At 45.1% G+C, this 10,107-nt stretch overlaps 1 long non-coding RNA gene across 1 annotated transcript; it reads left to right on the forward strand.

The window, feature by feature from the left end:
- Positions 1-8,361: 8,361 nt before the first annotated feature.
- LOC308306848 lies at positions 8,362-9,754 on the forward strand. Its single transcript, XR_013963177.1, has 4 exons — positions 8,362-9,060; positions 9,263-9,337; positions 9,540-9,581; positions 9,692-9,754. It is a non-coding gene; the product is annotated as an uncharacterized lncRNA (long non-coding RNA).
- Positions 9,755-10,107: the final 353 nt, after the last annotated feature.

Genomic DNA, 10,107 nt, shown 5'->3' on the forward strand with positions numbered 1-10,107 from the left:
TCTGGACTAAAGGTGAAGTATAAATAGATAGATAGATAGATAGATAGATAGATAGATAGATAGATAGATAGATAGATAGATAGCAGGTTGATGCACCAATCCACGGCCGGCCGTCTGCGTCCACGGCCGCGGCCGGCCGACTGCGTCCACGGCCGCGGCCTCGTCCATGGACGCGTCCACGGCCGGCCGTCTGCGTCCACGGCCGCTGCCTCGTCCATGGACGCGTCCCCGGCCGTCTGCGTCCCCGGCCGCGTCCACGGCCGGGCCGGCCGGCCGTTTGCATCCATGGACGCGGCTTCGCGTCCACGGCCGTTTTTTTGGCGGCCGCGTCCATGGACGTGGACGCTCTTGCTGAAAAATGCTCCAATGGCTGCAATGGTGATGGAAGCTCTCCGTTAATGAGCTCAGGAGGAATGGAACCCTTGCCAAGGTCCTTGAAGCAGTTAATGGCAGGGTCATCATCATCGAGCTTCAAGTAGGTGTTGACCCATGTCTTTTTGGAGATTCCAACAAATTTTCCTCCCCAGTCAGCACCAGAGAAATTGTGTAGGCCAAGGAATCCTTGACATTTGTGACGTCCGATAACTTGAACTCGCTCGAATATATCGATTTGACGTTTTTTGTACCTTGGCCTGTTGCAAACGTCAGAGAAGTTGGAGCTGCAATGTATTCACAAGACACTAAGTCAAGTAATGGGAGGAGCACATCAGTGTTGGGTGACCAAACACATAATGTCTCGCAAAGCACCATTAGCAGCAGAGGCAAGGACTTGATGAGGAATCAGGGTATCAGCCTCTTCATGTGTGTGCACATCCTCAAAATCATGTCCCTTTATGAAGTTATCATATATGACAACCAGCATGAAAGATCTGTCCCTAGAGAAATACTCAAGCAGTCCCTGGCCTAACACATTTGTCAGCTTCCTCTTGGTCGATGATGCAGATAGGAGTTCCTTGATGGACATGGTGAGCTTCATCTCTGGATGAATTTCGTATTCAACAGATGAAGTTGCTCTCTTCTGTCGAGTCTTGTTTTTTAAAGACTGATCCATATACCGATCAAAGACAACACGTCCCTCATTATAGCCAGCCATCATTGTTTTGATTCGTTTGTTGAATGCATCCTGAAGATCTGCCAGCTTCAGCATGGTTGGTGTCTTTTTCATGCTCTGAAGCACACCCATGGCATCAACTATAAGAACTTTGACAGGCTGTGGGATACCGTGAAGATCTTCCTGTATCAAATCAGGTTGCGAAACGCCTGGATGATCATCCTGCATCAGATCAGGCTGTGGGACAACTTCAAGAGGCTCTGCCTTGGCATCTTCTACTGCATGCATCAGACTGGCTTTGTCTGTTGGAATGTACAGGGTTCCATCAACAGCACACAGAGAGCGAGGAACTATTGACATCTCATATTCACCAATTGTCTCCTCAAGTTTAGGAACTAAACTTGGTCGGCTGCCTTGGATGATTAAAAATCTTCCCAGCAATTCACGTTCCTCACGCAACTTGATTACTTTGTCTCCAATTCTTACTTTAGTTTTTTCATTTTAATTCGGAAAGGTCTTCAACTTGAGTTTTGTCATTTTGTCCCACACTGACAGACTTGATGTAGAGATCAATCATTCGGAAACAAACTCCTCAAAGCGCTTCTGGCCCTTATCTGCAAACTTCAGAATGTAATTTTTTTCCCCATCCGACACAAGCGCTGATGAAACCAGACTCTGTGGTGTGTTTTCTTGGAATGGATTGCCTCCACAGTGCAGCTCAATCAATTTTCGTTGCTTAAGAGCATTTTCTCTTGACCTCAGTGCAATCTCTCCTGAGAGCTGATAATGTTCTTTCCTTGAAGATCTGGAAGCTTTTGGGAAGCTTTTGAGGTACTGATTCACTAGACCAGCAAGATGAGGTGTGGTAGTGACTAGTCGGTCCAAAGCTGCCTCATTTCTACTGAGTCCAACCATCCCACCATGTCCTTTTAGCTTCTTGATTTCCTGCTCAAGGGCTTGATCAGTGAAGAGATGAGTGAATGGTATCTCTGACCTTGCCACCACAAATGCACCAGACTTAAGTGCGTTCCATGTTTCTGGGTCATCCTGTTCAAGTGCATTAATTTGGGCAAGATAGACTCGCATGAGCCGAGCATAGTTAAGGAGGTCACGAGCAAAGAAATACTTGATGAGTTTATCTAATGATGACAAGTAGCCCTCCCAGTCACCTGAGCGACAAGAGCTGATGAGGTTAAGAAGACTCTCTACCTGGTAAAGTTACTGGATCAAGAACTGAGCAAACTCGCCAATGTCTTTTTCATCTTCGAGTGGTTTGACATTTCAGAATACCAGGATTGGATTTCATCAAAGGTCTTTACCATCTGTGGGTCTCGTTCATGGAGTTTGTCTTTGAAATCAATGCACTGCTTACGAATTGGACCATTTGGAATCTTCGACAAGATGGCGTCAAAACGCAACATCATAATTGCAAGGCTGGTAGTGATGTGGTACTCAACACCTCTCTTGTAAGCTTTGCCACCAAAAATCCCACGAAGAGCTGCTGATGTGTATGCACCACTTTCAATAGCACATGTGTCAAGGCCACTTCCATCAATAGTTTTACCAAGAGCACGTAATGCAGCAAATGCTATGTGGAGAGTTCCAGCTCTTAGGATCCAATTGGTATTTCCGACTGACTGCTGAATCTTCAAAGCACGGGAATAAAGGTCGAGATCTAGTTTTATCAGTGTTTTTCTATGAGGGCAACAGTTGCAGAGATGCCCTGGGTTAACTGCAGAACGGTATAGAGGGTAGCATAATCTGTTGGCGAGGTCTTAAACAGTGGAGCAATCACCCCTGTGTTTGTATGTGTGGAACTTTTAGAGGACTGTGATAACAGTAGAGATTAAGTTGCTGCCCAAGTTGGCATCACATCTTTCTTTGCCAATTTCCCTGATTCACGCACTTGCTCCTTGATTGACAGGATTGTAGAGTCATCTTGATTCCTTGTATGACTTCTCTGCTCTTCATTGTTCTGGGCTTGTTTGCTTGCCAACTGAGTTTCAGTTGATGTTTCCCCCCTATCATCAGTTGCAAGGTGGTTTATAAGTGCCCAGGTGTGAGTGTAGCCTTGGGAAACAAGTTGGTTTCGCTTTCCTATCACAGTCTCAAATCTGATGGGTGTGGTTTTGTAGCCTGACTGCAAGCGTCAGACTCTTCACTACGTTTCACTTCAGGAGAGAGTCTGATCCTGCGGACGGAGATTCTACTTCAGCGGGGGCGGGCTAAACCCTATTGACGTCACACACACACACACAACACACACACACACACACACACACACACACACACACACACACACACACACACACACACACACACACACACACACACACACACACACACACACACACACACACACACACGCGCTTAGAGCACCCGACGGCGACGTGGCGTGACATTGCAAAAATACGTTATTTCTCATAACATATTATATGATTGCATGTTTACGTTAGTGCAAAATGGTATTAAAACGTAATGAAACGGCACTATTGTATAGTTTATTAAAAGAATTCAAGTCGAGTCTGACTCCGCCATGACAGTTTTCACGGACCAATCAGAGTCCAGTAGCGACTCACGTGGCCAGAAGAGCACCAATCAGAGTCCACTAGGGACTCTCACGTGGGCAGAACAGCTCCGAAGGGAGGGGGCCTGGGGGGGGGGGGGGGGGGGGGCTGGGACCGGACCAGCCTACCACGTGCCCCAAGTCTAAAGCCCTGATTGGCCCATTCAATTCGCCCACTCCTCGGGCGAGCTTGAAATAAAATAAATGATCTCCAGTGTCAGTCCACACTACACACCACCCACCAACAGGGGGTGGTGATGTGCGGACTGATTTATCAGGCTAGTGGTTTTGATGATTGGCGCTTGCAGCAAGTTTACATCAAATGCCAGAGGAGATGCTGTGCTAAGTTTCTTTGGTACAACAAGTGGTTGATTCATCAGGTCGCCATCTTCAGCCTGCTGGTTGATTACAACCACGGTCCCATGGAAGGTGTCCTGCCCAGTGGGTGTGTCTTCCAAAAGATCGATATTGTCAATAGCAAACCAGATGTTCACATCCTTCTTGACAAAATCAGGGAGACAAAATCCACCAGCATCCATCATTCGCTGAAGAACAGACTGCTCAACTCTTGCTTCAAGGTCAAGTATTTGACGGTATTCACTTCCAATATAGACATCCGAGAGGTTCTGGACAAGAATTTTGTCACGCACTCTTGAGTGGATAGCAAGGGGGTGTTTGGCCGGAATCCAACCTCTGCCTTGGGTTGACGTGTCACCTGACGATCAGTACGAGTGTTCTGTACTAGAAACTGGCATGCAACATCAATAGCTTTGTCTACTTCTTCATTCCTCATTCCAGACACTTTGTCAACATGGCTGCCAAAGAGGAGTTGGCTTAGGAAGAATTGGAGTAGAGCGGGGTTCTCAAAATTGCCAAAGGTCCCTGTAAATGTCCAGCTGCGTACTTGCATTATTTCTTCCCGCAGTAGGTTAGCAATATTCTTCAGGTTACCAATTACCTGACCATCATCCATCATGGAAATTCTGTGATCGATAGCTTTGGCAACTGCACTTGATTGGACCAGCTTGTCTGGCTCATTTCGTCGTAATGATCTGACAAACTGAACATCTGGAAGTTGTTCAGCAATGATCTTTTTTAGATACTTGCGATGGTTTGTAGTCTCATCCACATCCATGCCATACCTTTTCAGGATTAGCAAGTACGCATCATTGACCTCACTCATGTCAAGTGTAACATCATCTTTGAGGGTATTTTGAATGGCGAGGACCAACTGTTCATCACACAAGGAGCGAATGAGTGATATATTATCGTGACCTGCCTTTGTTGTATATGTGTGCTGTGCAGTCCGCAAGCAGTTCCTGTGATAATGTTTTTCAAGGGCTGAAGCATTCCCAGCATCCACTAGATCTGCTACGCAGATTCTGACTTGGTCATCCTGGGTCTGCTGCTTGATTTCAAGGAGTGTTTCGCCCATTGCATCAGAGAAAACACGGTGCAGTGGCTCTAAACCAGCCTTGGAACAAAAATCACATGGCGAGAACAGACATAATTCCTCCTTTGGGACAACCTTTGACCGTCTAGGTCGAGTATGTTCTGTTGCACTTGATGCACCTGTCTGTTCTAGACCTGGAAGTCGGGATTGCTTCCCCCTAAGATGTTCTATCAAGCTCTTGTTGATGATACGTTTACGACAATCACTGTGATAATAAACAGATTGAAGTTGCACTTCATTCAGGCCAGATAAGTGGTCAGTTAGTTGCCGAATGTCACTTTGACCTAAAGACACTCTCTCCCTGCATGCCTGTAGAAGGCCATCAATCATAGCTGGATTGTTTACCAATCGTTTGCTACGTGTGGCACCTTCTTTACAGATAACACAAAAATGTTTTTCCTCTGACATTTTGCCCAGTTTTGTCCTCAATCAATGTGCTCAACTGTACAGATGTGTGTGGTTCTGTAACAAAACAGAATACAAATAACAAATGATCAACACATAATCCACAAACAATCATGTCAAAAATATCTATAAATATCTGCTTAAATAACTAAGCAGTCAACTTCCAATATCTACACCAGGGGTCTTCAACAGGGGGTCCAGGATCCCTAGGGGCTCCTCAGAGTTACTACAGGGGGCCGCCAAATCTCTGTGTGATAGGATAATTATTTTAGATTAACAACTTGGACCCTATTGCATCCCTATTAGGTTCAGATTCAGATTCCTAGGAGGAGGAGGAGAACTTTGGCTTGAAATAGCTGATCTACAAGCTGTAGATCGTCTATTTTCGGCAAATAGGTTGGGTGTGGAGGTAAAAAAGAGCAGACCAAGTACTGAGTGATAGGTCAAGTTTACAAAGTATCAACAATTTAAGTGATGTCACACATTAACACATCCTGTGCCAAACTCGTTCCTGAACGAGTTAAGAAAAATAACGTACGTGTGCCAGAGTTATCTAACTCGTCCCTGAACGAGATAAGCTTTCCACTGGAATCCACCAGATGGCGCTCCTGTGCAACCTATGAGTGAGGGTCCATGTGCTTGTAACATACTGTAAACACTAAACCACGTGATCCAAATTGTTATGTTTCTGGATGTCATCTCTGGGTCAAATAAACTAAACAACAGTGGTGGGTCTTTTCTATAGGATCAGTAAGGAAAACAACACACGTGGCTGTGTTCTATAGGTCACTTCATGTAAACATAAGTCACACCACCCAACACTATAAATACTGCACTCACGCCCCCAACCTGTTGATGGGAGTAGGTTGGCATTGAGAGACAGAGATACAGAGAGAGAGAGAGAGCATTGAATTTGATTTGAGATATTGATTGAGAGAGAGTGTGTGTTTGTGATTGACTGGTGTGGTGACCGTTTGAGAGAGAGAGAGGAGAGAGAAAGCGAGCGTGTTTGGAGTGATTGAGGTGAGACTTGCGAGTGTTTGTGTGTGTGTGTGTGTGTGTGTGTGTGTGTTAGCGTGTTAGCGTGTTAGCTGTTGGTGTTACTTGGTGGTGGTGAAGGAGAGGAGGGAGAGGTAGTGTGTTTTTTCGTCTGTCTGTACTTGTCTGTCTGTTTGGTGTACTGTGTTGTCTAAAAAAAACAAAAAAACAAAAAAAAAACGTTCCGTTGTCTGTTGTCTGTGTGTTTTAGTGTACTGTTCGTTGTGAGGGCGAGGAGGAGTGTTTTTTCGTCTGTCTGTACTTGTCTGTCTGTTTGGTGTACTGTGTTGTCTAAAAAAACAAAAAAAACAAAAAAAAAACGTTCCGTTGTCTGTTGTCTGTGTGTTTTAGTGTACTGTTCGTTGTGAGGGCGAGGAGGAGTGTTTTTTCGTCTGTCTGTACTTGTCTGTCTGTTTGGTGTACTGTGTTGTCTAAAAAAACGTTGTCTGTTGTCTGTCTGTGTTAGTGTACTGTTCGTTGTGAGGGCGAGGAGGAGAGAGAGGGAGAGAGGAGTGTTAGTGTAGCAGTAGCCTAGTTTTAGTTTATATCGGGTGTCGGGTGGGATTGGATTAGTTTTAGTGAGTTTAGTTTAGTTTAGGGCCATGCCTCTACTTTCCAAAAGACGTCGCCGGGGTCCGCAACCAGGCAAGGGACAGCCAACAATCCTCCAACTGTTGAAACGCCATATTGACGATGACACAGACGAGGAGGTAGAAGCGGAGCCTGTTCAGCCACGTACTAGTGGCAGGACGGCGACCGTACCTGGACGTTATTGCCCCCAAAACCCCGACAGCGATGATGATGATGATGATGATGTTTTTGATGATGATGAAGGCCCCTATGGCGAGGGAGACTCCGAGTGGAATCCCCAACAAGGAGCGAAGCAGGCTCGTTGTGTGGACGACATGGGTAAGAATTGAAACGTGAAATTACATTGTGTTTTATCAGTGGCGTCAGTTCAGAAAAAGGTATGGTATGGCAACATGACTGGTGTCTTGCACGCCGCTGAGCGACAGTGAGCGGTTGCTGCCGAAAGTCGGGGGGACGAAGATGGCGAGAGCAGCTCTCAGCGTGTCGAGAGCAGCTCTCAGCGCCATCTTCGTCCCCCCGACTTTCGGCAGCAACCGCTCACTGTCGCTCAGCGGCGTGCAAGACACCAGGGGGTCCGCAGCAGTGTGCCGACGGGCCGTTATTCCGACACTAAAACTATAACCCTAACTCTACCCCAACCCTAAACCTAACCTCAGTAAACCTTACCTCAGTAACTAACCTGCCGACGCTAAGTAACTAACCTGCCTTACGCTAAACTAACCTGCCGACGCTAAGTAACTAACCTGCCTTACGCTAAGTAACTAACCTGCCGACGCTAAGTAACTAACCTGCCGACCCCCAGCTGCATACCCCTGCTGTACCCAGGCAGGGGTAAATGCAAACAGTCAAATAAAAGTCAAGGAAGCACAGAAAATGTCTTTGCTGCCTATACAATCAAATGTATTTTATAACATATCAGTCACTTGGATCCTAAGTAGGATTTTGTGTTCATCATTCATCTTTTCTTTATTTTTTTGTGCCAACATGCACAAAACGTACAGTTTCTTTTCCTGGCACAGATAAATGATGATGATGCTGCTGCAGAAATGCAGTCAAACAAACTTCCTATAAAAGGAAACTCATCTATGCTGACTTGTTTCCATATGTGTCCTATATTCAATTCATAAAACAAGAAATAAAAACACTGCACAACAGGCACGTGCACACAGACATCAAAGGGGGCTATATCTGTATGTAAAAAAGTGCCCTCTCCAGACCATGAATGCAGTTTTCACTATGAGAAATGAGAAATGAAAATGCCCCTCTTTCCATATGCCATACATGAAGGCAGCATTCAAGAGAATTGCCTTGTCCAAACTCTCCTGAACTTGAATGCAGCATTTTATGTTGAAAGAATTGCCCTCTCTGTGTAGAAATCCATGCTGTTACACCACATCTCCAGTATTGACTTGATTATGCTTAGTTCAGTGTGGTATCACACATCTAAAATAGCAGACCTCCAAGCTCACAAGTAAAAAAGTGCCCTCTCTCCAGACCATGAATGCAGTTTTCACTATGGTGAAAGAAATGCAAATGCCCCCTCTTTCCATGCCACACATGAAGGCAGCATTCAAGAGAATTGCCTTGTCCAAACTCTCCTGAACTTGAATGCAGCATTTTATGTTGAAAGAATTGCCCTCTCTGTGTAGAAATCCATGCTGTTACGGCACATCGCAAGTATTGACTTGATTATGCTTAGTTCAGTGTGGTATCACAGACCGAAAAATAGCAGACCTCCAAGCTCACAACGCGTCGCGCAGCGACACGTTGGAGGTCTGCTATTTTTTCGGTGTGTGATACGTCTGCTATTTGTGATATTTCCAACAAAAGGCCTTTTTGAAATATCTAACATTCTCTGCACGTCCCTGCTGCAAACCTATACATTTTCAGATTCTGAGGAGGAGGTGGAGGAGAGAGGAGAGGAGCCTCGCCGGGCAAGAGTTGAGTCTTCCTCAGGTATAGTAATACAAATAACAGAAACCATCTTGCATTGCACTAGATAAAATCACATTTCTGTTGTTCAAATGTATGTATAATTTACATCAAAGTCATGGACCACACAGATGCATGCATGACAGAGCATGATGCTGGGGTTGAATATATATTTTCCTAATTTATTTTCCCTTTGTCCCCAATGGAAAATGTTATTTGATTACAGAGGATGATGCAGAGATTTTCCTGACTCAGTCCAGGCATGCAGGTACTCGCCGGGCAAGAGTTGAGTCTTCCTCAGGTATAGTAATACAAATAACAGAAACCATCTTGCATTGCACTAGATAAAATCACATTTCTGTTGTTCAAATGTATGTATAATATACATCAAAGTCATGGACCACACAGATGCATGCATGACAGAGCATGATGCTGGGGTTGAATATATATTTTCCTACTTTATTTTCCTTTTGTCCCCAATGGAAAATGTTATTTGATTACAGAGGATGATGCAGAGATTTTCCTGACTCAGTCCAGGCATGCAGGTACGTACATACAGTAAATACAAAAACCATCTTGCATTGCAGTAGTCCACTCATGTAGTTTACATTTTGTATATACCTTTTCCTAAATGGGAAATAATTTGTGATTACAGAGGACGCAGAGGGGAGTGGGATTGTCCCTGCTGACCAAGGGCCATCTCCGTCCAGCCATGCAGGTAAAAAAAAAAGCCATCTTCCACAGCAGTAGTTCAGGGATAGCCTAGGCAACATTAGGCACAGGTACCAACATTACCAAAGTAGATGCATTATAGGATAACTGCATTTGACATATGAGCTTATTCAGTCACTCAGATGATGGCTAAATGTCTAAATAGTACGTTGATTTGATGTGCATGATTTTTACAGACGCACACTGACGGGACTGGGACACTGATGGGATGGGATGGGATGGGATGGAATGAGGGACACTGAGATGGAATCAGAGCCATGATTTTATTTCACTGGGGTTTCAGACACACTGATGGAGGACCAGCCAGGACCACCACCTTCTGCTGCTGCTGTAGTCCAC

Source organism: Nannobrachium achirus, assembly GCF_963921795.1.
Source record: "Nannobrachium achirus genome assembly, chromosome: 21".
In the NCBI taxonomy this organism is placed as follows: domain Eukaryota; kingdom Metazoa; phylum Chordata; class Actinopteri; order Myctophiformes; family Myctophidae; genus Nannobrachium; species Nannobrachium achirus.